This window comes from Caretta caretta, chromosome 11 (assembly GCF_965140235.1).
Source record: "Caretta caretta isolate rCarCar2 chromosome 11, rCarCar1.hap1, whole genome shotgun sequence".
Lineage (NCBI taxonomy): Eukaryota > Metazoa > Chordata > Testudines > Cheloniidae > Caretta > Caretta caretta.
Window position 1 is genome coordinate 72,826,580 of NC_134216.1, and position 27,992 is coordinate 72,854,571.

General features: G+C 48.4%; 1 long non-coding RNA gene across 1 annotated transcript in view; it reads right to left on the reverse strand.

Moving 5' to 3' along the window:
- LOC142068476 (uncharacterized) overlaps positions 1-27,992 on the reverse strand; it is a 30,589-nt gene that overhangs the window by 1,824 nt on the left and 773 nt on the right. The window contains exons 2-3 of the long non-coding RNA XR_012664299.1: positions 27,885-27,967; positions 3,806-3,975 (exon numbers count right to left, since the gene is read on the reverse strand). This is a non-coding gene — a long non-coding RNA (uncharacterized LOC142068476). The remainder of the gene's footprint in view (positions 1-3,805; positions 3,976-27,884; positions 27,968-27,992) is intronic.

Sequence of the window (27,992 nt, forward strand, 5' to 3'; positions counted from 1 at the left end):
AATAATTTATACAGAGCAAACATATCTGCTGATTGTACTCTAGTTTGCATATGTGTCCAGCGTTTGTTCTGTGTGGGCAATGTGATTTCCTAAGCATAGCTATGGAGAGCGCAGTGAAGTGATGGACAAATTATACATGAGTGTGAATAGTGGTTCAGATCCTCAGCAGTATTTAGACCCCTAACACATTCATTTCAATGGGAGTTAGGTGTTTAAATACCTTTGAGGATTTGAGCCACTGTTCTGATCATGCAGGCTCTTGTGTGTGGTCAATGGGTCACACGAGGAAGGGCCAACAGTACCACTTGTATGAAAAAAGAGCTTTGGATGGTTATAAACCATTTATCGCTCTCTTGAGGCTTTTATTTTTTTTATCCTGACCCTAAGTGGTTGAGCTTGATTCTCCTCTCCTTTGCCCTGGTTGCATGCCAATGTAATTGCACTAATGTCTCTGCAGCTGCCTCCAACCTCCTGTTGACAGTGAGGAATTGAGCAATTTACCATTGTGGGAGTGATTCTCCATAGCAGGGACAGGCTCCTGCAGGCAAACAGTGTGGCTCTGGAGTTTGCTTTCTGCTCCAAGGAAGAAAAACAAAAACAAATGTAGCCTTGCAGGAGGACAAGGGAAGACACAGCCCAGGTCAGAGATAACCAGCTCCCGAGTGCCACTCAAGCAATAACCCTGAGCAGGAATCTGTCATCTTATTTTTTTATCTGGCTTTGCTCAACAATATAGCTGGCCCCAAAGCACCTGGGGAAAACTTTTGACAGTTCTGTCACTGTCATTTCCTTTTTTTATCACAACTTGCATTTTTTTGATATCAACATTCAAAAAAATGCCAACTGGTTCTAGTCACTTAATTTGAAAACTTTATTTAACACCCCCTCCTCCTCCCCCACCCCCCACTTTAGTGATGTTAGGATTGAGGCCCCTTTGTGCTAGACACACACAGTGCAAACACTTCAGACTTGTCTAGACAGGGTTGAGAGTGTGAAAGTGAGGTAGAGTGTGTTAGCTAACCCATTGTGACCACCCTGTTGGAAAAGTCTAGTGTAGACATGCTACGCTGGTCAAGCTCCAGCACTTTAACCTGGCCAATTTAGCATGTGTTAAAGGCAGCCTGCCTTGTCTACACTAGATTATTTTCAACTGTGTTAGATAGAGCATTCTAACAACACACCTCTTATCCTAGTTTAGGCAAGGTCCCAGTAAGAGACAGTCCCTGCTGTGTGGAACTTACAACGTAAGGCCTTGTCTACTAAGGAGAGGTTTTTCGGTATGACCTAAAGTGTGAATGTAAACAGATCTATAGTTCTACTGGTATGCTATCAGTACAGTTATACTGGTATAATCCCCACTGTAAATGAGTGTGATGTTGCATTCCATATGCTTTATGGAAATATGCTTATGAATATGACATAACTGGAATGTGATTTACGCTAAATAGCCCTTGTATGGTGTCATTAGAAAGCTTGTATTCTATGTGTTCGTCCTATTTGTTTGCATGTATTATTTCTATATCTGGAGTTAGGGGAATAAGATATAAACTTGTATTACTGATGTAAACATATTAAGTGGAGGCCATTCAGGGTGCTCTAGAAACAATCAGTTGTAAATGGCCTTAGTTACTTGAAATCCTTCCTGTGTACGTGTGGGCCAGCCCATGGGGAATGCAGACTAGGGGGTCTTACAGTGACATGTGACCATGTCACCTGATAATGAAATCCATCTTAAATCTGGTACTTTTCCATTTAGAAGGAGGGGTGGGGACCCAGAGAGACAGAAGATTCCCTCCTTGTGCCAAAGCTATAGAAGGGGGTGGAGCAGGACAAAGGGGGAAGCCAGTCATGAGAAAACCCCTGCTTACCACCTGAGATGTCTGCTGGAACTAACAAGGACTGTACCAGGGAAAAGGATTGAGCACAGACTAGGAAGGAGTCTAGTCTGTGAAAGACGCGTATTGGAACATCTCGGAGGGTGAGATATTACCTGTAATCAGTTTTTTAATGTATTAGGCTTAGACTTGCATGTTTTTACTTTATTTTGCTTGGTGACTTACTTTGCTCTGTCTGTTATTACTTGAAACCACTTAAATCTTACTTTTTATACTTAATGAAATCACTTTTTTTAATAAACCCAGAGTAAGTGATTAACACCTGGGGGAGCAAACAGCTATGCATATCTCTCTATCAGATATCATATCTCTCTATCAGTGATATAGAGGGTGAACAATTTACGAATTTACCCTGTATAAGCTTTATACAGAGTAAAATGGATTTATTTGGGGTTTGGACCCCATTGGGTCTGTGTTGCAGCAGGCTAGTGTGTCTGGCTGAACAAGGCAGGGTTCTGGAGTCCCAAGCTGGCAGGGAAAATGGGCTCAGAGGTAATTTCAGGTGACAGTCTTCAGGGGATCTCTGTGACTGAACCCGTCACAATGAGCTCAACTGAAAAAGGCACTTTTATACCAGAATCAGAGGGTCCACATGGGTGATTATACTGGGATAACTATAGTGTTTTAAATTAGCACCTTGAGTGTTATCAGAGAAGACAAGGCCTACACAGACAAGAAGGGAAGTGCATGCCCCAGGTCACCGACAGAGCTGAGACCAGAACTCAGGTCTCCCGCTGCTCAGTGCCTTCTCCACTAGCCTATGTTGTGACAGAGGGTTTCCTAGTCAGCTTGACAGCATTCTTTGGTCCTACAGGACTGTTACCATGGAAGAAGATAGAGATGCTTTGTTTGTATGTGAGTCATGAACAGAAGCCAGGTGTGCTGGTCTAACACACGGAGCACAGTGCGTCTCTGGAATGTGTTTCTAGATGGGAGCTGATCTGGTGCAAGTACCTATTTGCTTTTTCATAATAATGGTCTTGAGTCTCAAAGTGGTGCTCTGCTTTGGCTTTTAGGTCTACACACCAACGGGAGCACACTGGAATGTGATAGCGTCTCCACTCCAGACTGCTACTCACCTCTCCCCTTCTATTTCAACTTTATTTCTCCCCTGGCTACAATGTGGCGTTGAGTTGTAGATCTTCAATCACCTATACGCCCCCTGCCCCATGCTATTCAAGGACTGCAGACCATCCCACTGGATTGAGAATGCAATCTGTCCATCAAAGTCACGACCTGCAGCTCAAAGCTCCCAGAGCTTTTTCTGTCATTGAAAGTTTCCTGCCATTTCTTATTTTAGATCTGTTTATTGAAGCTATTCTTCAATCCTGACACTCTTTCATATGCTATATATTTGCCTGTGCAATCCCTTATAGAAAGATGTGTCAGGCCATCAGATTTATGCAGCCACAATCAGGTTTCTTGAGAGTGAGATGCAGTAGCCTTTACATGAATAAAGTTGGCATTTGAGTCTGGGTTTCTGTACTGTTAAAAAGGAACAGGAAGGGGGAAAGTAAGACAAGCTTTTTTCATTATACCTGTACACAAGTCATTAACATTCTTTGCAAGTACCCTCTTGTCTTAACTGAACAATTTAAGTTCTTTGGAAACCAACAATTTCTGCATATTTCCTGGTGAAACTACAGTGAGACAGAAAGTGGGGGAATTTGGATTTATTTCATGTATCATTTCGGTTCCATTAGCCTGGTAATGGATGGAGGTTTCCGAGCTAATGATATCAGGGTGTTGTGGCTACCATAGGGGAAGATGGCCCATCAAGGAGGGGAAGGGATGATATATGGGTATTTGATACTTTCAGCTGTGCATTTACAGACTATTTAAACAGAAAAGACAGAGTGGGGAGATGGTATTGTGTTTAAGGATTGAGCTGGGTTCAGTTAGGGACTTACCCAAGATCACATCTGAAGGTTGTGGTGAAGTCATTCAATTTCTCTGCTGGTGTGTCGATTCTGTTCTAGGTAGGATCATAGACCACCTTCATTAGTGTAGCATCTGAGCACTTTCCAGTAGTGTGTTAAATGACCCATCTCACATCTGTCACGTGTGGTTTGTTCTCTCCCTAGGGAGAGAATGGTGGGTGTGATGCAGTGTTTTGGTTACGCAGGCATTTTAAAAAAATCATTTTAATCTTTTTTGTTTGTCACCGTGCTGCTCTGTGTTTATAGCCAAGAAAGCCAGCTGGAGCAGGGCACCTTGAGTAGAAGGTGGTGAGGTTTGGGATGGTCTTTAGTTCCTGGGAGAGTTTGTTCGACCGTCTGGTATCAGCCCCTGAGAAGACTCTCTCTCCTGCACAGGCCAGCTTTACCCTTATTGCAGGGAGTTCCATGGTGCCAGAGGTGCAGAGCTGTCACCCACAGTCACGTGCTCTCCTTGCTTGTTAGAGCCTTGGCTCTTTGAGCATGCCCCCAACAGCTGCTACAAGGAGAACTCTTATTGACTCCCCGCACACTTCTCTGGATGTGCACACAGGGGACACCACGCCGTCCCCTCAGGCCTGCCTAGCCCTCTTTGGCAATTTGGGGAATCTGTACAATTCATGAATCCAGTGTGAGATTATGAAAGCTCTGCCTATAACTATACAGACTCCATTTTCAGTGTGTAACCCTTTGTCTTCTCTATGGTCTCTTGGCCTCTGCTTTGGACTGCAATTCCAAAGGCATTGACATAAAGTGCTCTCCCATTGAAAGGGGATAACTCTAAACATGTTACTGGCTCCCAACCAGGAGCACTGGTTGGTCAGGGGAGAGGTCACCTGGCAATGAAGTCACCTGGTAGGAGTTTCTAGTCACCTGAGGAGGCTGACCATGAGGTCTCCTGAGAGAGAGGCTGGAGGGTGATCTCTTTGGTCCTCTCTTCCTGAGCCATTTTTCACCAGCTACAGCTGAGAGATGCTGAATGTAGGACCTGGTGAGGCTGGGGAACCTCACTAGGAACGCCAAGGGACGGGTGAGCTAGTGAAAGGCAATGGGGTCAGGGTGCTCAGTGTCTTATAACTGTTCTGTACGCTCTTGTGCTTCATCTGGAAAGTAGAAGAGCAACAGTGTTAGAACCCTTTGCAGAGTGTCTGGGTGTGTCAGATGCTGCACCTACCACGTGCCCCTGGAGAGAGGTACACCGTGACCCGGGAGGCTCACAGCTGCAGTGGGACTCTAGAAGAGTGTGTGTTTAAGCTGAGGGCGTATCCTGGAGGTCAGCACTAGTCCTGGGGGCTCGGGCCAGACAGGCCTGAGGAGATCAATTTCCATGAAGGGGAAGCAGAGAGGAGCCCAGGAATGTGCCAAGGAGGAGACCCAGGGGAGCTTAAAACACCCAGGGATCCAGAGATGGGATTTGGCCCCATAGCAATCTGGTGAAAAGAAGCCTTTTCTTTCCTGATGAAGACCCGGTCTCAGTGTCTCAAGAGGCTTATGAATAATTGCAACACAATGCTCCAAGCGGAGCAGGCCTGCTCCATTCAGTCCCCTCTCTAACATCCCTTATGCAGTTGAAAGCAAGCATCTATAGCGAACATCCAGGATGTAAAATATTCATTGAAAGGATGGCATGTGAGGAGCACATATACCGCTGCCAGAATGTCTCTGCGGCTTCAGGTTGTCAATCAGAACAGCGCAGAAGGACACTACATTCCAGGGACATTAAATCTGACCTTCTGTCCTTCCTGGCCAAACTCTCTGCTTACAAGCTTGGTGTGATATTTTATATATGCGGGGACTAGGTTGATTTAATCCACAATCCCCCAAACTCCCCATACACATAAACTAATTGCATTGTTTATTAACTATAAATAAATTAGTGCCAGAAGCCCAGCTCTCATCATGAGCAAACCCTACACTAAATAACAAGCTAGCGAAAGGGGAGGAAACCACATTTCAGGAAGGGTACATTGACACTGCAGCTGGAGGTGTGGTTTCCACTGTGGGGAGATGTGCTAGCTTTGAAAGCTAGCGTGCTAAAAATAGCAGGGTAGTCTAAGACATGCAGGTTGCCTACATGCTGAGGGTCCCTGGCCGACTTGTACTAGGCAAGCTAGCCTGTGCAGCCACGGCTACCTTATGTGTCGCTCGCTAGCGCATGTACGTCTAGCCGAGCTGGACATTGCACACCAGCTGCAGAGTAGACAGCCTAAGAGCCAGCCTGTGACACTTGCTGCATGCCCATGCAGGGCAGCAACTGTGTAACAAGTCCCCTCACTTCCTTGTGCTTATAGGTGGTATCATGGGAGGAGCATGGGAGGGAGCAGACAGCGTGGGGCTGACCCAACACCGAGCGGGAAGTAAGCTGTGCAGGGTCCAGGTTGATGATGTTCCTCGCCAGAGCATGGCAGGGAGTGGAGACCAGATTGTAGCTCTCGGAGTCACATTCTGGTTGGTCCTATGCTCCTCGGGTGCATTTCTGTGCAGCCCCTTATCAGGGCCGGCTCTAGGTTTTTTGCAGCCCCAAGCAAAAAAAATGTTGGCTGCCCCCCACCCCAGCCCTGGGCTCTCACTCCCCCCACCAATGCCCTCCCCCACCCGCACCCTCTGCCGCCCAGCGCTGGGCTCTCCCCCCCACCCAACTCCACCCCACCCGCGCCCCCTACCACTCCAGTGCTGGGCTCTCCCCACCACCCCACCCACACCCCCTGCCACCCCAGCCCTGGGCTTCCCTCCACCAGTGCTGACTCTGCCCGCTCCCCCCTCACCTCCAGCCAGTCTGGCGCTGGCAGGGTTGGGGAAAGCAATGGGGCTCCCGGGCCGCGCCTCAGCCCAGGGTCCCTCCAGCCAGGGCTCCCGCCTCTAGGACCGGCCGGGACACGGGAGGGCAGAGCCGGGGGACCGCCCCAGCAGGGGGCTGAGGAGCCGGGGCAGGGCAGCCCCAGAGGAAGCGCCCCGCCCTCTATGGTCGCGCTGCTGCTGCTGGCTGCCCTGCCACAGTCCCTGGGCAGCTCGGGCCACTTCGCCCAGCCCCGGCTGCGGCGCTGGGGGGCGGCTGCCCTGTGGAACCTGCAGGCAGCTCCGTGTGCCCCGCTGGACGGCCCCCAGCCCTAGTGTCGCCCGCTCAGAGCCACAAGGTGCGGGTGCTGCTGCCACGTGGCACGAACCGCAGTGGCCCCAGGGCACCCCCTGCGCACGACGGGCTGCTGCTGCCAGGGCCGGCTCTAGGCTTTTGCCGCCCAAAGCAAAAAAAAAAAAAAAAGAAAAGGATGGCCGGAATGGTGCCGCCCCTGAAAATGTGCCGCCCCAACCACGTGCTTGGTTTGCTGGTGCCTAGAACCGGCCCTGCCCCTTATGCAGGACTTGTGGCGAAGCCATGATTTAGCCCCTAAGCTAAATACTGTGACAAATCCACCATTAGTGGTGCAGCTCAGCTTCATAAACACTCCGGCCCCAGGGCTAACATTCCAGAAGGGTTTGCATTTCGCAAGACAGTTGTCCAGCAATTTCTCAGAGGTCTCCCAAAGCAGCACCACGGCCTCCTGCACACTTCATAGAATCATAGAGTATCAGGGTTGGAAGGGACCTCAGGAGATCATCTAGTCCAACCCCCTGCTCAAAGCAGGACCAATCCCCAATTAAATCATCCCAGCCAGGGCTTTGTCAAGCCTGACCTTAAAATCTTCTAAGGAAGGAGATTCCACCACCTCCCTAGGTAACGCATTCCAGTGTTTCACCACCCTTCTAGTGAAAAAGTTTTTCCTAATATCCAACCTAAATCTCCCCCACTGCAACTTGAGACCATTACTCCTTGCCCTGTCATCCGCTACCACTGAGAACAGTCTAGATCCATCCTCTTTGGAACCCCCTTTCAGGTAGTTGAAAGCAGCTATCAAATCCCCCCTCAGTCTTCTCTTCCGCAGACTAAACAATCCCAGTTCCCTCAGCCTCTCCTCGTAAGTCATGTGTTCCAGTCCCCTAATCATTTTTGTTGCCCTCCGCTGGACTCTTTCCAATTTTTCCACATCCTTCTTGAAGTGTGGGGCCCAAAACCAGACACAGTACTCCAGATGAGGCCTCACCAGTGTCAAATAGAGGGGAACAATCATGTCCCTCAATCTGCTGGCAATGCCCCTACTTATACATGCCAAAATGCCTTCTTGGCTACAAGGGCACACTGTTGACTCATATCAAGCTTCTCGTCCACCATAACCCCTAGGTCCCTTTCTGCAGAACTGCTGCCTAGCCATTCGGTCCCTACTCTGTAGCGGTGCATTGGATTCTTCCGTCCTAAGTGCAGGACTCTGCACGTGTCCTTGTTGAACCTCATCAGATTTCTTTTGGCCCAATCCTCCAATTTGTCTAGGTCCCTCTGTATCCTATCCCTACCCTCCAGTGTATCTACCTCTCCTCCCAGTTTAGTGTCATCTGCAAACTTGCTGAGGGTGCAATCCACACCATCCTCGAGATCATTTATGAAGATATTGAACAAAACCAGCACCAGGACCGACCCTTGGGGCACTCCGCTTGATACTGACTGCCAACTAGACATGGAGCCATTGATCACTACCCATTGAGCCCGAGAATCTAGCCAATTTTCTACCCACCTTATAGTGCATTCATCCAGCACATACTTCTTTAACTTGCTGACAAGAATACTGTGGGACACAGTGTCAAAAGCTTTGCTAAAGTCAAGGAACAACACATCCACTGCTTTCCCTTCATCCACAGAACCAGTTATCTCATCATAGAAGGCAATTAGATTAGTCAGGCATGACTTGCCCTTGGTGAATCCATGCTGACTGTTCCTTATCACTTTCCTCTCCTCTAAGTGCTTCAGAATTGATTCCTTGAGGACCTGCTCCATGATTTTTCCAGGGACTGAGGTGAGGCTGACTGGCCTGTAGTTCCCAGGATCCTCCTTCTTCCCTTTTTAAAAGATGGGCACTACATTAGCCTTTTTCCAGTCATCCGGGACCTCCCTGGATCACCATGAGTTTTCAAAAATAATGGACAATGGCTCTGCAATCACATCCGCCAACTCCTTTAGCACTCTCGGATGCAATGCATCCGGGCCCATGGACTTGTGCACGTCCAACTTTTCTAAATAGTCCCGAACCACTTCTTTCTCCACAGAGGGCTGGTCACCTCCTCCCCATGCTGTGCTGCCCAGTGTAGTAGTCTGGGAGCTGACCTTGTTTGTGAAGACAGATGCAAAAAAAGCAGTGAGTACATTAGCTTTTTCCACATCCTCTGTCACTAGGTTGCTTCCCTCATTCAGTAAGGGGCCCACACTTTCCTTGACTTTCTTCTTGTTGCCAACATACCTGAAGAAACCCTTCTTGTTACTCTTAACATCTCTTGCTAGCTGCAACTCCAGGTGTGATTTGGCCTTCCTGATTTCACTCCTGCATGCCCGAGCAATATTTTTATACTCATCCCTGGTCTCCCTGGTCCAATCTTCCACTTCTTGTAAGCTTCTTTTTTGTGTTTAAGATCAGCAAGGATTTCACTGTTAAGCCAAGCTGGCCGCCTGCCATATTTACTATTCTTTCTACACATCAGGTTGTCATGTCAAGGTCCCATGATTGCGATCGAGGCAGACTTTTCTCTCATCACACCCAGGGGACAGACACAACACAGGTGGGCAAAAAGCTGACATTAAGAATTAATACACAGCTTTACTTCCCTAATTGCTTTGCTATAATTAGGCTTCACAGAAGCTTATAATGGATGGACGTTTATCCCTCCACAAGGCTGGGGAGTGCATAAATTATGAATCACCCTGTAACTGTTTTATCCCACTGCAACCTAAACAAATTCTTTCCATCTTACCCCAGGGATTGCGAAAGGAAGGTGGGCAGCAAAGGGAGATATGGGGTCGGATCCTCAGCTGACTCTAATGGAGCAGTGCTAATTCACTCCAGCAGGCCCAAAGTCAGAAATAAAACTTAAGCAGACATTCTGTGTTGCCCGTCCAGGAGGCAGTCTGAGGGAGACATGCAGCTTAAAACCACCTTTGACCTTTCTCCAGGTTCTGGCCTGTTTCTGGGCTAATGAGCTGAGCCAGCACACTGAGTTTGCTCCCTCTGGTGAATGGCCTTTGGGAAATGCACAGCAACTCAACCACGCTTTCTCGCCTGCACTGAGAAAGGCACAGGCACCACCCCAAGGCCAGTGCTCACCAGCCAGACAAATATCCTGTTAGCCAAAGTCACCATGCCAAATGGGACATGTCCTGTGGGAAGAGAGTCATCTGGTTCGTCGCCAGGAACTGAACAAGAGCTAAAAGCGTGAGTCCCCTGGTAGCTGAGTGTGTCCTGCAGCTCTGAGCAGTAATGGACTCAGATCCTTTTGACTGGGCACGGGGTGCGGAGACAATACATGGATGTGCTGGATGGTGGGTTAGATACACATGATCCTGAAGGGGCACAGTCTGTGCGTCCACTGCCTGGGCATGTAGAGGCAGGGTGCCAGGAACTGGCCAGCAGCCCCATGAGGAGGACAGTCCCTGCTCCTTGTGATCTAGCAGGTATTCGATGCCTGGCAGTGGTCAGGTAAATGATGGAGCTGCAGTTCTCCCTCCCTCTCCTCTCCATGGACCAGCAGAGCTGGCTGGGCACAGAGGGGGGGTTTATACAGTATCCTCTTCCAGGTTGGCGCAGCAGGTATGCCAATTCCCACTGACCGGAAGCCTCCCCTACTCCCCCGGGATTCAGGGGGGGCCTGTGGCACTGTCTAGCTCTGAAGAGCATAATCAATGTGGAGCAGAGCTGTGGCATTTGCATTAAGAGTGTGGATGACAGCCAAGGCACTTCCCTTCCCATCCCATCCAGGGGCACCTGCCTACTCTTAGCATCAATACTAGGGCTTGCCGTTCCTGCCTGTTCCCGTGCTGCCGGGTGCTATGGACAGCCTGAGTTATGTCGGCTGGGTGGAGGTGCCCAGCATGCCTAGGGAATGCCTTGGAGATCTCAGCGCCTCTCATGCAGCTGACTCACCCGGCGGTTACTGGCTCAGCAAAGTGAGGGGATGATCGGGGACAAGAACTGAGCTAGTGAAACATGCACGCTTCAGAATGGATCAGGGGTGATGGAACAGGAAGAATGTCAGCAAAGTCTCTGAGGAAGGGACAGGAAGAGGAGGGATGAGAAAAATGAGGGTGGGGAAGGAGGAACCACAAGCAAGGGGAGAAAGTTGGTGGAGGCAGGACTCCAGGTGGGTCACAACTTGCCAATGTAGGTAGTGCCAGAGGCTCAGGGATCTTTCCTTTGCACCCGGATTTCTGCTCTGCATGATGCTACCCAGGGATCCCCTTGCTTAGCAAACTCTACCTTGAGTGGTAAGCGCCATGCAGAGACCATTCTGGGTAACAGCGTTGTGTCCTCCACAACCTGCCATAGCTGGCTGTGTTCAGCAAGATGGACAGAAGTGACCCGAATGCAACCTGAAAACAAACATTGCCGTGAATGATGTGCAAGAACCACATCATGCCAGTCTCCTTTTGCTCCTCAGGTGCAGAACTCTTTGTACCAACTTTCCTGCATCTATAAGCCCATAAACAAGCCACCAACCAATGAGTTTGCAGCCTCTCCTCTGCTAGTCTGGGCATTGGCCTGTGTTTTCTCTATAGGTGGGAGGATTTCCACAGCATTACAAATTGCTCGTTGGTCCTGTGTGGGGTTCTCTGTTCGGCAGAGTGCTCTTCAGTCGTGCCATGTGTGGTTTGAGGGAGCCACAAATGTTTGAGCAGCGCCCTCTGTGCTGTGAAAAAACTCCCCAGACTTGGAGATATGGTGGTGCCTGGTGCACACCTGCACAGCCACACACTTTGATGGTCATGCCATAAGGGCAAGATTGCATCTTGCTCCTGTTGAAGTGTGTGAGAGAGGAGAAGGCACCTTTAGTGGGAGCCAGGAGCATTGGCAGCCCACTGCTCCGGTTGGATAATTCATTCTCTAAGACCCATTCAGTGCTTGGTGCCTCAGCTGAGTGTCAGCCCTTCGCTATTCTTTGCACTGGTTGGCATGGTGGGTTTTGTGCTGTGAATACGGGGAGCTGGACTGGGCTCTCCCAGCCAGATCACATCCATGACCTTGGCTCCATTCTCTTCTGAACCAAGCCAGCTACTGCAAGGTTTTGTAGATTAATTGATAGGCATTCTTCAGACCCCCTTCTTATGAGTGGTGCAGGAAAGCATCCAACCCTCCAAAATGTCCCCCACCTCCAGTGGTCTAACCTGTCTTGCAGAACAATTTCCCTGTCAGAAGCATCAGGATTGTGCATTGCTTCAAGGTTTCTTTGGCCCAACACTGGGATATAATCAAATCTCAATCAAGTCATGTCTAACAAGGCTGGTCAGAAACTCAGTGACAGAATAGATCTAGTGAGCTGCCAATAAACAAAGACTGCTGCTCAAACTGAGACTTTCACAGACAGCCCAGGGGTAACACAGTCAGGAAGCAATTTCTGTCTGATTCTCGTCAATTTTTTTCCTACCTTTTGAAATGTATTACTGCAGTCTTCATATAACAATGTGGTACAGGGTCACAATACATTTAAAGCAAAGCCCAGCATCCATTTGTTTTGTTGGTGTGTGCTGGGGTCACTACTGTTAGCATCTAGTTCAACTGCAACACAGGCCTGTTTCTCAGAGTGGAGGGTTTTCTCCAGATCTTCAAAAGCATCAGGCGGAGTTAAGTGCCTAACTACCTTTGAAGATCCAAGCCTCAGTTTCCTGAATGAGCTTATCATAGAACACTGACAAAGTGTCAGTAACATTCATGGTGAGTATAAGAACAGTGGTGATTGCACCTAGACTTATTCAACTCCTCTTCACTCCAACCACTGTTCATCACACCAAACCCTTGCTCCTCTGCATTGCTGGAGCTATGAAACAGAAGCCGAGATCCCTAGGGTCAACCTGGGTTCGCCCTAAAAGACATTCCAAGCTGAAAGATTACTGCAGCTTTTGGAAACCACAGACTGTAACTCAATTGTGTATATATGTTTGTTTGCTTTAACCTTGTAATAACATTCTCATTTCTTTTTCCTAGTTAATAAATCTTTAGAGAGTTTATTCCAGGATTCGCTATAAGAGTTGTCTTTGCTGTGAGATCTGAGGTACAAATTGAGCTAGGGTAAATGACTGGTCTCTTGGGACAGGGAGCAACCTGAATATTTTCTGAGCTTTGGTGTATGACAACCAACTATCACTAAGTCCACCTTGCCTGTGTGACAAGATAGACTGGGGATTGTCTTTGATTGCTATAGTGCTTTAGGACTTCACATTTGTTACCGGGCTGATGAAATCTAATTGTAGAATGCACAACCAGTTTGGGGTCTCTGTCCTGCTTCTTGACAGTCTGCCCTGAGGTTGGCACAGTCGTGACTCACTCCAGCAGCATGACATTGTGAAAAACCAGGATGTGTGGTTACTTTAGCCAAATTGTGTGCAAGCCCCTCAGTGGGAAGGAAAGCCAGATGCTTCCCTTCCTTGTTACACAAAATAGCAGTCGCAAAGCACTAAGCAAGGGCTGCTTAATCTGATCCACCCTCCCCATCTCCCCCGGGCCCCAGAGCTGGCTTCCAAAGATAGAACAACTGAATGTGCACTGGGAGACATTGTACCTGCCTATTGTACCATCTCCCTTTACTGTTGCTGGGATTAGGACAGCTCCACATTCCCCTCTGTGCAGGGCTGTGGTGTCAGTAACACTATCACACCCACGCTGTGCCCTAGTGTAAAACATAACCACGGGAAACATACTGCACAGGAAATAAGTGAGCATAGCATCCTGGCAAACCAAAGCCATGATGTGAGCTTCTGCAGCTTCTAACAGAAACATGCAGCAGATTGGGCACAACGGCTTCTGTGACTTTGGCATTTTAGCAGATGCCAGGCTGTTTCTGCCACCACCGGTCATAGCTCACTGCCCACCCGGTGCCAGACTAGGAGAGCAAAGTTATTTCACTGATCCTGTGTAACAGAGGCTACAACTCTGACAGAGGACTAAAAAACCAGTAACTGAGTCTTGCTTTGACGTAAATAACCCTGGGCTTCAGAGCTTTGCTGGTGAAGATAATGCTCTGTAGTAGGGTTCAATGAAATTTTGAGCAAGTTCAATACTCAGAACATGCCACTAAACTCCAGCGGTTGCACCTTTAAATGCAGCCACCACCGCCTTTGGTTCATATTAGCCTGCTTGTTAACAAAACTAAAAGGATGGGAAGGTTGCCAACTCTTTCAAATAATCGAAAGAGGCCCCTTGTTATGAAGTGGCAGAGGCTGCAAAGGAGAGAACTTACAGAGGTTATTTAAACATTAACTAGTGCAACAGGCCCTTGGCATTAAGGATTTCCATTGACATTTTGGTCATTCACTTTCCTCAAGCCTTGAAGCTGTGGCTGGTAGCCTGTGCATAGAGTATGGAGTTTCTTTGTGTGTGGTATAACATACAACATAGTATGTATTACATCTTTCCCCCGCCCCCAAATCATTAAAGGAATGTTGGTTGCAAAGTCAAACACTGAAAAGCTAGAAAATGCCAGAACAAAAGTCATTGTCCAACATGGATACTCTACTAAGGACTGTTGTGCCATCCAGAGTGCCCACGGTTGATGGCGTCCCACCAGGCATGTGTTGTGAAGTTCCCAGAGTTGACTCAGTCCTGCAAACTCATGAATCTCTGGGAGGCCCCACAGATGAAGCTAGGTAAGGTCAGGACATGCAGCCTGTGACGGTTTGGATCACAGAAACCCCCTTGGGGCTGCCAACTGATGTATTAAGACTACTTCTGCCCCTGCTTTCCCTGCCAGCTTGGGAATCCAGCACCCTGTCTTGTTGAGCCAGACATGCAAGTCTGCTCCAACACAGACCCAGGGTCTAAATCACGTGCCCCAAAGCTGTAGACTTAACTGAAAGCAGCTTAAGAAGTGTTCCTGTCTTTAACACTCAGATGCCCAACTCCCAGTGGGGTCCAAACCCCAAATAAATCCGTTTTACCCTGTATAAACCTTATACAGGGTAAACTCATAAATTGTTCATCCTCTAAAACACTAATAGAGAGATATGTACAGCTGTTCCCCCCCCCCCAGGTATTAATACATACTCTGGGTTAATTAATAAGTAAAAAGTGATTTTATTAAATACAGAAAGTAGGATTTAAGTGGTTCCAAGTAGTAACAGACAGAACAAAGTGAATTACCAAGCAAAATAAAAGAAAACATGCAAGTCTAAGTCTAGTACAGTAATAAAACTGAATACAGATAAAATCTCACCCTCAGAGATGTTTCAATAAGTTTCTTTCACAGACTGGACACCTTCTTAGTCTGGGGACAATCCTTTCCCCTGGTACAGCCCTTGTTCCAGCTCAGGTGGTAGCTAGGGGATTTCTCATGATGGCTGCTCCCTTTGTTCTGTTCCACCCACTTATAGATCTTTTGCACAAGGCGGGAATCCTTTGTCCCTCTGGGTTCCCACCCCTACTTCTCAATGGAAAAGCACCAGGTTAAAGATGGATTCCAGTTCAGGTGACATGATCACATCACTTTACAACTTCATTACCCACTTGCCAGCCCACAGTTATACAGGAAGACTTAGGGCATGTCTATACTTGCAGACGTAGAGTGCTTTGAGTTAAACCAGCCTTCAGAGAGCACAGTAGAGAAGCGCTGAAGTCTGTCCACATAGACACATGGTGGCCACATGGTGGCCACATTTGCGGCACTTGCAGAGGCATTGAAAGCAGTGCATTATGGGCAGCTATCCCACAGAGCACCTCTTCCTATTCTGGCGCTGTGGCTTGTGGGAAGGGGGTAGAGGGTGCAGGGCTTCTGGGTCATGTCCCAACGCCCCGTGATGCATCAGTTCGCATCCCAGCAATCCCTGTGCTTCCGTCCACATTTGGCACCATCTTTTAATGTTTTTTGCACTGCGTGCTCTGCCTTCCCTTTCGGTCTGCAGGAAGGGAGCCTGAACTGCTGAGGAGTATGCTGACGAGTCTCGCCAGCACATCACGTTTGGAATTCCTTATGATCCAAAGTGACAGTGAGGGCTCCAACGATATTGACTCGAGTAACGCATATGACACAAGTTTGCTTGTGGCATTCACGGACATTCTCACCACCGTGGAACGCCACTTTTGGACTCGGGAAACAAGCAGTGAGTGGTGGGATCACATCATCATGCAAGTCTGGGATGACGAGCAGTGCCTGCAGAACTTTCGAATGAGAAAAGCCACTTTCAAGGGACTGTGTGAGGAGCTCGCCCCCCCACCCTGCAGCACAAGGACAGGAGATTGAGAGCTGCCCTGACGGTGGAGAAGCAGGTGGCTATTGCAGTCTGGAAGCTAGCAACTCCAGACAGCTACCGATCGGTTGCTAACCAGTTTGGAGTGAGAAAGTCGACCATTGGAATCGTGCTGATGCAAGTTTGGAGGGCCATTAATCGCATCCTGCTCAGAAGAACCGTGATTCTGGGTAACGTGCATGACATTGTGGATGGCTTTGCACAATGGGGTTTCCCTAACTGCGGAGGGGCACTAGATGGCACACATATTCCGATTCTGGCACCAGCCCACCTAGCCTCCGAGTACGTTAATCAGAAGGGGTATTTCTCTATGGTTCTCCAGGTGCTTCTGGATCACTCTAGGCGTTTCATTGACATTAACGCAGGCTGGTCCGGAAAGGTGCATGGCGCACACATCTTTCAGAACACTGGCCTGTTCAGGAAGCTGCAAGCCGGGACTATTTTCCCAGACCAGAGGATCACCGTAGGGGAAGTCGAAATGCCCATTCTGATCCTTGGAGACCCCGCTTACCCTTTAATGCCATGGCTCATGAAACCCTACACAGGGAGCCTTGACAGAAGCAAGGAGCAGTTCAATAACAGGCTGAGCCAGTGCAGAATGACTGTGGAGTGTGCTTTTGGCCATTTAAAGGGCCGCTGGTGCTCTCTATATGGGACCTGGCCGATGACAGCATCCCCGCAGTTATATCCGTGTGCTGTACCCTCATAACATTTACGAAGGGAAGGGTGAACAATTCACTCAGGCATGGAACTTGGAGGTTCAACACCTGGAGGCTGAATTTGAACAGACAGAGAGCAGAGCTATTAGAGGGGCCCAGCGCGGGGCTGCAAGGATTAGGGATGCCTTGAGGGAGCAATTTGAGGCTGAAAGCCACCAATAATGTCTGGTGCCCTGCACGGGAGTGAAGTAAAGTGGTTCCAATGTTAGTAGGAATCTGTGTTTGTTACGTGTGATACACTGACTTGCAGTGCCTGTTTCTTTCCTGGGCTAAGGTATCTTTTACTTTATGCAATAAATAATAAAGAATGTTTTCAAAGCCAAAAAATCCATTTATTGAAAATAAAATTCATTTATTGAAAAGAAACACAACTGCTTGGGAAACAGAAAGGGCAAGGGGGTGGGGTGGGGAATGGTACAATCACAGATTTGCGTATGTCCTGTTCTCATACTCAGCCTTCCTGTCTGGAGTGCTGTGCAATGAGTGCTGCACTTCAGGATGGCTATACTGCATGGTGATGGGGGTTGAGTGCAGTGGGTAAGGGTCTTAGTTTTCAGGGCTGGGTGGTGAAGCTACAGGTGTTGAAGTCAGCTGGTGGTGGTAAGAACCCGGATGTTGGGGAAAGTGGGTTGGAGGTGACATGGGGGCACAAGGGAAAGAGTTTTGGGACAAGGGCGGTGGGTTGGGCGCGGTAGCGCTCCGCCTGCATGGCTATGAGCGCCTGGATAGAGTCCGCTTGGTGCTCCATTATGCTTATCAGCCGATCCGTGCGTTGCTGCCGGAGCACCGCACTTTTGTGCCGGCGCTCCTCATTCTGCTGGCGGATCCTCCTTTCCCTGTCCCGCCACTCCTGCACTTTTTGATTTTCATTACTGAAATGCTGCATTACTTCATGCAACATGTCTTCTTTGCTTCTACGTGGCCTCTTTATGATTCTTTGGAGTCTTTCAGCCGGTGATAACACAGACGGCCGAGATCACTAGGTTGCATCTGTAAAGGCAAAATGCAACACTTAACAGAGGCAGCATTGTTCACACCAGACAGAGCAGTGATTCCCCCATACTTAAGGGCAAGCACAGTCTACACAATAGCATAATTTGCCCGTCCCAAAGCGAGCGCCCATAACCCACAGGAGCCCCAAAATGGTGAGTAAGCACAGAGTCAAGCGTGACTGATTGTTTCACAGCTGTACTGTCCTCTGGGTTTCTGTGCCTTGGGGAGAGCCAACAGTGGCAGAGGGCCCCTATACTGAACAGTCTCCCCACATTTTCCACAGGAGTTCATCCTGGAAGATATCTCGCTGCTGAGGGTGACCTGGAAGCAAGGGAGGGTCTTTTACTGCAATGCAGCTTCTGCCCTGGCCCATATGCAGCTTGCCTGTGTGCAGCAATGGTCCCCCCGCCCCTCATGGCACAGTGGCGCGAACAAGTTAGCCTGACTGGGACAAGGACCACAGTGGCTCTCCCAAGAAACCTGTGCAAGCGGATTGCCCAAGTTCTGGATGAGACCTTTGAAGAGATCACTGAGGCCAATTACTGCGATGTGAGAGAGTACAATCAATGCCCTATTCCACATCTAGGCATGCATACAGCCCTAACCCTCCTCGCCCCAAGAGCCCACACTGAATAACTTCCTTCCCAAAATAAAAGCTGCTTACCAGGAACCTCCTCCGGTGTTTGTCCTTCCCCAAGCACAGGCTGCCGCGACTGGCTGCCTTCCTCCTGGCTTGAGAACAGCTCCTGGCTGCATGCATCTAGGGATGCCGGGGCGTCTCCCTCCTCCTCAGCACCCTTACTGCCACTTTCCTCCTCCTCCTGACTTGTTGCACTGGGCTCTGAAGTATCCATGATGGTACTCGGAGTGGAAGTGGGGTTGCCCCCAAGTATCGCGTCCAGCTCTTTGTAGAAACGGCAGGTCGCAGGGGCAGCACCGGAGTGGCGGTTTGCCTCGCGGGCTTTGCAGTAGGCATTCCGCAGCTCCTTCACTTTAGCCCTGCACTGCAGTGCATCCCGGTCATGGCCCCTTTCCATCATGTCCCTTGGTATCTGCCCGAAGGTATCGTAATTCCTACAGCTGGAGCGCAGCTGGGACTGGACAGCTTCCTCCCCACAAACACTGATGAGGTCCAGCACCTCACCACTGCTCCATATTGGGGATCGCCTGGCACGTGGAAGAATGGTCACCTAGAAAGATTCGCTGAGAGCACTCCACGCCTGGAAGAGCAAACAAGAAGGGGATTCCCAAAATTCCCAGAGAATTTAAAGGGCGGGTGTGATGGTCACCTGAGGGCAGGGCAGTAGCGTTGAAAATGATGATCAGAGTGGCTAGGATCGGCATTGTGGGACACTTCTGGAGGCAGATCAGAGCGCATTAACAGATAGGCAGCGCTCCAGCGGGGGCGTAGCAAACATTATTCCACTCGCTGAGGTGGAGTACCAGGAGCGCTCTAGCCGCAGAGTCAGAGCACTCTACATGCCTTGCCAGTGTGGATGGGTGGTGAGCTTGTGTGCCCGGGGCTCCTTTAATACGCTCTAACTCGCAAATGAAGCCAAGCCCTTACAAGTAAAAAAGCCATCTACAGGTAATTGTCCTGGTTAATGGAAACCATTAAGATTCCAAGCCACCACTAATGGCCCACACTTTGCATAACTACAATATGACCTCAGAGTTATATTTCGTATTTCTAGTTTCAGATACATGAGTGATACAGTTATACAAATAGGATGACCATACTCAGTAGATTATAAGCTTTGTGATGGTACCTTAAAGAGACCTTTTGCATGAAGCATATTTCAGTTTACTAACATTTTTATGGCTGACTTAGAACAACACTTCCTTAGGTCTCGTCCCCTAACACCCCTTCTCTACTTGCGCTACATTGATGACATCCTCACCATCTGGACCCATGGAAAAGAAGCCCTTGAGGAATTCCACCATGATTTCCACAATTTCCATCCCATCATCAACCTCAGCCTAGACCAATCCTCAAAAGTGGTCCATTTCCTAGACACTGCGGTGCTAATAAGCGATGGTCACATAAACACCACCCTATACCAGAAACCTACTGACCGCTATTCTTACCTACTTGCCTCCAGCTTCCATCCAGGACACACCACACAACCCATTGTCTACAGCCAAGCTCTAAGATACAACCGCATTTGCTCTAATCCCTCAGACAGAGACAAAAACCTACAAGATCTCTGTCAAGCATTCTTAAAACTACAATACCCACCTGCTGAAGTGAAAAAACAGACTGACAGAGCCGGAAGAGTACCGAGAAGCCACCTACTACAGGACAGGCCTAACAAAGAAAATAACAGAACGCCACTAGCCGTCACCTTCAGCCCCCAACTAAAACCTCTCCAGTGCATCATCAGAGATTTAAAACCTATCCTGAAAAATGATCCCTCACTCTCACAGATCTTGGGACACAGACGAGTCCTTGCTTACAGACAGCCCCCCAACCTGAAGCAAATACTCACCAGCAACCACATACCACACAACAAAAACACTACTCAGGAACCTAACCTTGCAACAAAGCCCAATGCCAACTCTGTCCACATATTTATTCAAGTGACACTATCATAGGACCTAATCACATTAGCCACGTCATCAGGGACTCGTTCACCTGCACATATACCAATGTGATATATTCCATCACGTGCCAGCAATGCCCCTCTGCCATGTACATTGGCCAAACCGGACAGTCTCTATGCAAAAGAATAAATGGACACAAATCTGACATCAGGAATCATAACATTCAAAAACTGGTAGGAGAACACTTCAACCTCTGTGGCCACTTAGTAAAGATTTAAGATTTAAGGGAGGCAATTTTGCAACAGAAAAGCTTCAAAAACAGACTCCAAGGAGAAACTGCTGAGCTTGAATTAATATGCAAACTAGATACCATTAACTTGGGTTTGAATAGAGACTGGGAGTGGCTGGGTCATTACACATATTGAATCTATTTCCTTAAATATCCTCACACCTTCTTGTCACCTGTCTAAATGGGCCATCTTGATTATCACTACAAAAGTTTTTTTCTCCTGCTGATAACGCATCTTAACTAATTAGCCTCTCACAATTTGTATGGTAATTTCCAACTTATCTGTATGTATGTATATATGTATATATATATGTTCCATTCTATGCATGCAATGAAGTGGGCTGTAGCCCATGAAAGCTTATGCTCTAATAAATTTGTTAGTCTCTAAGGTGCCACAAGTACTCCTGTTCTTTTTGTGGATACAGACTAACACGGCTGCTACTCTGAAACCTGTCATTATATTCACACTCATTAGCATATTTTTATAAAATCATATAGAGTGCAACGTCACACAGCCCTTCACGCGTTGATGGAGCATTTGAGAGCATGGTCTGCAGGGGTGTTTTTGTCCATCCTGGCAACATAGCCAAAGAGCATGCAACACCACTTTTCACCGTAACAAGCAATAGAAGGGAGGCTAGATCTCTGTGAGATTGTGACATTTTGCACAAAGACAAACCACTTTATGCCCAGGATTTGGTGCTGACAGTGCATATGGAATGCCTCCTGCTGTTCCAGATCTGGCTGTAAGAGGAGCCAAGTTTCTGAACCACGTAGCAATACACGTTGCAAAAAGGTCTGATGGATAGAATCATAGAATATCAGGGTTGGAAGGGACCTCAGGAGGTCATCTAGTCCAACCCCCTGCTGAAGGCCGGACCAATCTCCAATTTTTGCCCCAGATCCCTAAATGGCCCCCTCAAGGATTGAATTCACAACCCTGGGTTTAGCAGGCCAATGCTCAAACCACTGAGCTATCCGTTCCCCCAACCCTGAACTTTGTCTCAGTGCAAAGATGTTTTGTGTCCGTAAGTGAGATGTGGACTTCATGCAGGAGGCTGCAAGACCTGTTCGCTGAAGAACATCCGGTTTGCTCTCGCCCTTTGAACTCTGCCTGCCGCGTAGGTGGATGAACTGTCAGTGCTTACAGAACTCAACCCCACCTGTACTGAGGTTTCTGATGCCCCACTCCAAAGTTCTGGACCTTGGTCTTCTGCCATGAGACTTCAACCCCATAGTGCAGGTGGTGTCTTGGAAATCTTGGAGGGAGGGGCTGAAATTCTCTGAGCAGGAAAGGACAGATGCTTCTTTTTCTTTATGATTAGATTTATACTTCTGGCTTAAAAACAAATACCCATTGGTTCGATTCAGACACTTGGCAGGGCTCCCTGCATGCCCTGGCTGCTTAGGAACAACTCCTTGTGTCTTCGTAGGGAGGGGGTGGGCACAAACTCCTCTGACATATCAGCCCTACTGCTTTTTCAGACTGGAGATGCAGGCTGCAGCTATGCCCCAGCCACTTCTCTTGCTGTGCACCGTTTATCCTCAGCTGTGCCTCTTGCTGTGGTTCTTAGCCTGCACTGGGTGAGACATCACAGTTTAGTGGTGGGATTCTCTGTGGATCCTTTTCACCTCCGACAATAAGAGGCACCATGGAAGCAGGTGATGACACAGCAGCCTCGGCTATTACTCTATTAGCTACCTGCTATGAGGAGCACAACCGGCATTAAGCAGCAGCGCTGAGTACTATGCCAGGACACATTAGCAGCATGGGAGAGTCACGTTTATGAACCCTGGAAGGGCCACACTTTGGTTTTGCCTGTCTTAGGTTTTGAGAAAGGCAGAGCAGTTGTTTCCTCTTTGGGAGATGGGGAGGGGGACTTGGTTCTGAAGATCAGGAGACACTAGAGTCATCTCTGAGCCTGAACTTCCCCATGGTTTCAGCAGGTTTCCTGATCCTGGCTTTTGTCTTGGCAAACAGTAGAGCTAATGACCAGCTTATCTGTATTGTGGTCGCACCATTGTTCTAATGCTGTACTTACACAGAGACAGTCCCTGTCCCAGAGTTTACAGGAGATCACAGATGGGAGAGCACTAGGAAACAATGCTGGTCATCATGATAGGCTGTGGTCTCAGCACACCAGCTGCCGAGTTGTTACCAAGATTTGTGTAGGCATTGTGGCAGAAATAGGATTTTAACCAGGGATTTGGAAAGACAATGAGGTATCTTTGCAGATGTTTGTGGGTACTCCTCCGACGTGGTCAGGCATCCAGCTCTGATTTCCATGGTGGTGTTGCCCTTTGGCCCCAGCAATGAGCCAATATCTGGGGCCTTGTTGGGTTGTTTCCGTTAGGAGGAGAAATTGACAATGGAGTTAGGTGTTTCTTTGGTTCAATCCTGTTTATTGACAGACTGTACACACAGTCCTGTTTCCCTGAACTCAGGAGGAACAAACAGCTAGCAGGTTCCTTGTTCAAAAATCCAACCTTGCCTTCTCAGCAGGTTCTCTGCCCAAAAGCAGTTGTCTCTTGGCTTCCTCCCAGGGCCCTATTCACACTGCTGCTCCTATGCCTGCTCGCTTTCTCCCTGATTTCTGGTTCCTTTCACTTGCCTTTCTTCTCTGGCACACAGAGTTACACATGCACAACTGTAACCAATCCATGCCCAGCCCCTGTGCTTGCATCCAATCCCCAGGGAACCCCTCAGCCCTGATGACCTAGCCTCTCTCCAGACCTTGCAATATGGTTTAATGCCTTGGGTATTGGCTTCCACTGTCTTCAGCTTTCTTACTCCATAAAGGAGCTTAATTGCTTCTTCCATTTAGTCTGAATGAAGGGTGGCTAGCATACCCATCAGGTTTAATGAGGTCCGAGACTGCCTAAAGATCAAAGACATGCTTCAATGGCAGTCAATAACACCTTCTACAATAGCAATGTACTAGTCACAATAACATGGGTCTCCCATGAAATCCAACCATACAGGTTCATCTGAGCAGTGGAGTTCTCATTGGCTCACTGATAACGTTCTGCTTTTTAAAAAGACTATGATCCTCTCATGCAAATGTGGATGGTGGAGCGTCTCCATTGGATTTATAATTAACCATGTTGACCTTCATGTATTGTGTCTCTCAGAAACGGAAACTGGCAGATTTAGTTTTGAGATGGTCAAACCAGTTTGGATAAGATAAGAGCCACTCATGCATCTCTGCACAGGGCTGGACTTGAAACTGAACCAAACCATGTTTCGAGCTGCAGACAGTTATTTATGTTGGGATCACCTCCAAGACCTTTTCCGCTCAGCGTATCTAGCCACACCTTGTCCAATTCTGGAAGGACATTTCATTCAGTTCTCTGGGATCCAAAAAACTCAGTTTGCCTCCAGACTGTCACTCAAGTTCCTTTATTTGGCACACAACCGTGTACATTGCAGCTCCAAAGTCCCACAGAAACCCTCTCCCTTTATGTATATTTACATATCTCATTGCATTTCCTATAAATTACATCACACATTTTTGGATTGGCTTGGTTACTTTGCAGGAACCAATCCCTGTGCAGCCTGCTCTGTCCATGCATTGTCCAAGCTCGACCTACTCCTTACCTCATCTGTACAGTCCTAACTTATCTTACCCATTGTTATGCTAGTTCATAGTAAATGGTTCCCTGGATGGTCTCCCTCTTATCTGTGCTGGCTCAGACATTCTGTCCTCTTAGCCGACAGACCTATTTACTTATCTTATTTAGACAAATAAGGTAAACAGACAGTTTAGCTTGTTGGTTGCCTGTGATGTTTCAGGGCCGGGTGACCTCTGGGACAGCAACAGCTGTATGTCTGGCCTGATTGGAAGGAAGTATCGTGGGAAGGGAAGGAGTGTTCCAGGGAGACTCCCAACTCCATGCTGACCCAAGAGGTGACTCGGATAACCAGCCAGACTCTGCGATGAGGTTAGTTTGTTGCTTCCCCACATTTAGAGTCCTTGGCTCCCAAGTTTCATGCGGGGGGCAGCAAATATGAGCACTGAGCAGCAGAGTGGTACCTGTGCAACTTTCTCCCCCCATCCATAGGAGTTCATGGAAGCCCCATTTCACAGCATTGGGACTCCACCACCTGAGGGGAGAGCACATGGGGTTGGTCATAGGAACAAGGGTCACGATGGTGTCAGTCTACACTGCACACGCCGCTACCTAACCTGGGGGAATGCTGCCAGATTTGGCAGTAGCTGGAGCCTGCCCTGGGGCGAGATGGTATGGCAGGGCAGGTTTGGCAGTACTGTGAACTGACTGGAGGAGTAGGGCAGGTTGGCTGGGGCTTGCATAGTAGGATGGCTCCAGAGGAACCATGTCACCAAAAGTATGGGACCCATGGAGCTTTGCAGATCAGGCCCTGGGTGTGGGCTCTGCTGCATACACACAACTGGACCTCTCTCCTCCCTCAGCTGCCCAAGAGCTGTGGGTTTGGAGGCCACATCCTTGCCCCTTCTTCTGACTCAGACCCCAGCCCTTCCCCCTGAGGGGGGCATTACCAGGCAGTTCCACAAGGGGAACTCGGTGTGGGTTCCTGGGCCCTGGCTTGAGGGAGAATGTGGACACGTACTCCTTGCTGGGCACTACAGGGTTCTCCAGGCATAGACATGTTGCTATTGACACACAACAGGGTGGAATAAGAACAGTCTCAGCCTTGACTCAGAATCCCTGGGCATTTGCAGGTCTAGGCCAGACCTGGCTTTATTTAAACACAGTTCTTGGTGCTTTCAGGGAAAGTTTACTCATGAGTGCTGACCAGAGTAAAGTAAACACGCCCCTTTGTAAGAGTGGGCTGTAGCGGGAGGGACCTATGGAGTCTTTTTATTTTAAAAGGGTTACTGATTAACTTCACTGCTGCAGTCCTCCCCCACAGAACGCAGCTAAGGAGCCATGTCCCATGACCAGAAAGCAGAACTGCCTGGGGTCATTCACTGTGATAATCTCTCGATATTCTCTCATTATTAATTATTTGTACTATGGTAGAGCCTAGAAGAACTGGTCATGGCCCAGTTTCCTTGTGTGCTAAGCGCTGGATGTGACGAAGTGGGACTGTTTTAATGTTTCCTCTGAATAGTGTGGGGGTGCCTCAGTTTCCCCTATGCAGTTCTTAAGTATCTAGGTGGTGGGGTAAGGGTGTATGATCACTGCAGAGCCCTAGAGGGCAGGTGTGTGCAGGGGTCTAGACACAGAGAATGGCCAACACCCTGTTTCCTGGCAACTGATGGCCTGGGCCCTTCCCCCCTGCAAGGTGAGAGCTAAAGGGTTGGAGAACAAAGGAATCAGGTGACCTCCTGGCCCAGGAAAGGGGAAAGCCCAGAGGAGGAGGGACTGGAGGGAGTTTCAGTTTGGGGCTGGCTGGGACATGGAGTGAAGTGCAGACGTGGTTGTCTGGCTCACTGCCCCCGCAAATGGACCCAGCTGAAAGGTCCTGTTCTCTGCACCTGCAAACTCTGTTTTAGACCATGTTCCTGTCGTCTAATAAACTTCTGTTTTACTGGCTGGCTGAGAGTCACGTCTGTCTGCGAAGTTGGGGTGCAGGACCCTCTGGCTTCCCCAGGACCCCGCCTGGATGGACTCGCTGTGGGAAGTGCACGGAGGGGCAGAGGATGCTGAATGCTCCGAGGTCAGACCCAGGAAGGTGGAAGCCGTGTGAGCTGTGTGTCCTGAAGACAGTCTGCTCACAGAAAGGAGACTTCCCCAGAGTCCTGACTGGCTTCGTAGGGAGCAGTTCCAGAGCATCGCCCCGGGGACTCCGTGACACTGTACAAATACAGAACAAAAAGGCAGTGCCTGCCCCATGGAGCTTACTTTCTAAATATAAGACAAGAACCAACAGAGGGATACACACAGACTGGGGAGCACAAGGAAACAATGGGGCAATGCTGGTTAGCATGATAGGCAGTGGTCTCATTGCCTCAGTGGTGTGTTATTGTCACGTTTTACAGCTGTTAAAGTAGTGCCTGCTTAAGTCTCTCAGTACCTCGGGTCAATTGTTCCAAGTTCACAGTTATCTGGTGCAGATAGAGCTGATTTAAGTGATAGGTTACATACCACAGTTAGTAGTTCTGCAGTGGCATATTTGAGTGCCAGTAGAACTCATGGGTGAATCCCATCTGGTCCTGGTGACTTATTACTGTTTATCAATTTGCTCCAAAACCTCCTCTATTGACACCTCAGTCTGGGTCAGTTCCTCAGATTTGTCCCCTAAAAAGAACGGCTCAGGTGTGGGAATCTCTTTATGTGGTGTTCTCTAGTGACGACTCACAGCCTTAAAAGAGCAGGTACTTGACTTTGCTGTGAGGGGCCAAAGACTCTCCCTTTTGTTATGTGTGTAAAGTGCCTCGTGTAATGGGGCTTTGATCCACGATTAAGGATTTTGGGTGCTACGGAAATAAATAAATAAATAATGCTCATTGTAATTATGATGTAATCCATAGTGAAAAATATCCAGAATCCAACTCATCCATCTGTCAGTAAAAAACAGAATAAACAGGGTCCAAATTCAAGTCATCAGGAGATTTTGCAATTTAAGGACCATCATTTAGAGACAGATTTTCCTACAGGTGTGAGTTTACAGCCAATGCATCACTGGACACCTTGCCATGTGAAGATAAAGCCCTCTCTGCAGCCACTTACTTCACATCGAGGGTTTGGATTCATGGGCACAGTATTAGTTGGGATAATCCATTTAAGTGGGCTACTTTCTTGGGAACAAATCCCATTTGAAATAATGCAGAGAGATTTAGCTTACCAAGAAAGCGGGATGAACGAGGGCATTCTGTTTGCTCCAGAGACACCTCTGCTGAATGCATGTACGAGGCAGACAAGGGTCTGTCTCTTGGAGAGCTGGAAGGGGGCCTCTTGGCACAAGGAGACCAACTCAGCTGCCACAATTTTGTGCATGAAAACATAGTCTATATCAAATTGTAAATTGGATTTGCAAAAACAGGGGCTAGAGCATGGAATGGGACTTGGGACACATGGGTTCTATTCCCAGCTCTGCCACTGGCTTGCTGGGTGACCTTGGTCAAGTCACTTCCCTTCCCGTGCCTCAGTTTCCCCATCTGTAAAATGGCGACAATGATACCAACTTCCTTTGTAAAATGCTGTGTGATCTACAGATGAAAAATGCTGTATAAGAGCTGGGGATTAATATTATTTGTATTACTAGTGACCTACCTCTGCTTCCATTGTAGACCAATGTCACTGGCATCACAGCCAGTGATGGGTGCCTTTGAAACTCCCTCTCAGCATCTGTCAGACTTTAAAAATAATGGGAACAAACTG